The sequence below is a fragment of the Octopus bimaculoides genome, chromosome 18, assembly GCF_001194135.2.
Source record: "Octopus bimaculoides isolate UCB-OBI-ISO-001 chromosome 18, ASM119413v2, whole genome shotgun sequence".
Lineage (NCBI taxonomy): Eukaryota > Metazoa > Mollusca > Cephalopoda > Octopoda > Octopodidae > Octopus > Octopus bimaculoides.
In genome coordinates this window covers 916,441-918,208 of record NC_068998.1, presented here as the reverse complement: position 1 = coordinate 918,208, position 1,768 = coordinate 916,441, and the positions used below count along the sequence as shown (strand labels likewise).

At 26.0% G+C, this 1,768-nt stretch overlaps 1 protein-coding gene across 2 annotated transcripts in view; it reads right to left on the bottom strand.

Moving 5' to 3' along the window:
- LOC106874273 (myosin regulatory light chain LC-2, mantle muscle) overlaps positions 1-1,768 on the bottom strand; it is a 25,951-nt gene that overhangs the window by 11,264 nt on the left and 12,919 nt on the right. The window lies entirely within an intron of this gene.

Below are 1,768 nucleotides of genomic sequence, written 5' to 3'. Positions count from 1 at the left end.
GCAAGCAAAAGGGGAAAAAAGTAAAGAAGCCTTAAAAAAGATGACAATGTTGTTGTTGTTTTTTGTTGATAATGATAATGATGAAGTTGATGATGATAATGATGATGATGATGATGATGATGATGGTGATAATGATGACGATATTGATGATGGTGATGATAGGAACAAAAATAACGTCAAGAAATTTTGGACAAACACATTTTCTTACAATAACATTGAATAGGGAGCAGGAAGGATGGAAATTGACATTAGGTTATACGACAGGGAGTTAAGTAGAAAGGCCGCCATTCTGTGGATCTGAATTTGGACTGTCTTGTGGAACAATAACTACATAACAGGCACACTAAACTATTTAATCATAGCTACACTGAAGACCATATTAATTGTTGTCATAATAATAATGATAATAATGATAATAATAATAATAATAATAATAATAATAATAATAATAATAATAATAATAATAATAATAATAATAATAATAATAATGATAATTTAAGAAAGGCCGAGCGTTGGATTTTTGAAATGGTCTTCGATGAGAAGTATAAGGTGATACCTAGAACTTTTGAAACTTTTGACTGGTATAGTTACCTTAGTGTTGTAAACATAGGTATATTTTGAATCAGTCGATTTTATGATTTAGCAGTCCTTGTATGGAATTTTTCTCTGACTTTTGAACAAATATTACCCTGAGAAGACTCATATACATAAAGGTGAATTGTTATAAATTCACTAGTGGACATGAATCGAAACACATTGTTGGATTTATACTTGTTTTAATTATTTGTTTTATTATATTATATCAAATCTTTTTAAAGTATAGTTATATTATATTATAATATAAATCAATTTTTAATATGTCAATTGTATTTCTCCATTAACTTTAATATATATATATATACTTATGTGTGTATGTATACATACTTACGTATATGTATATTACTGCAAGCTACACTGCATAATATCTAGAGCCGAAAGTAGTTTTTAATTAACTTAAATTGTAACTATAATTAATGAGAAGGAAAATTCATTTGCATTAATGAAAATTAATGTAAGTAGGGACAAGGGAGATAGCTTCCAAAATTTTACTTGACCAAAAATTAGAGGTATGCAAGATGTGTGTGTGTGTGTGTGTGTGTGTGTGTGTGTGTGTGTGTGTGTGTGTGCGTGTTTGATATAATAGGGCCAATGAGTCTGCATAGAAAAGTATTAAATACTCCTTTACATATCCTAATGAGTCCGCCATACTTTAATGTCCAAATATCTAATTAAGCCATGGTGATGGTGATGAGGGTGGGGGTGTAACTGCTTTGTTTCTACGTTAATGAATTTGTTCTTCTGTCGTAAATATTTCGGATGATGCACAGGAATATAAAAAAAACTATAGAAATAATAATAATAATAATAATAATAATAATAATAATAATAATAATAATAATAATAATAATAAAGAAAGGAGAGGAAGACAGAAGAAGAGGGAGAAAGCTAATGTGTTATAGTGTTCAGAACATTCCACTGAACTAAAACGTAAACAATAATAATAATAATAATAATAATAATAATAATAATAATAATAATAATAATAATAATAATAATAATGAATAGATAGATAAATAAATAAATAAATAAATAGATATATATATATAATGAAGTGTTAGTTTTAGCTATATATATTATATGTATATACATTCATATATATAAACATAGATATATATATATATATGTACATATATATATGCATATATATGTATATATATGTATATATATG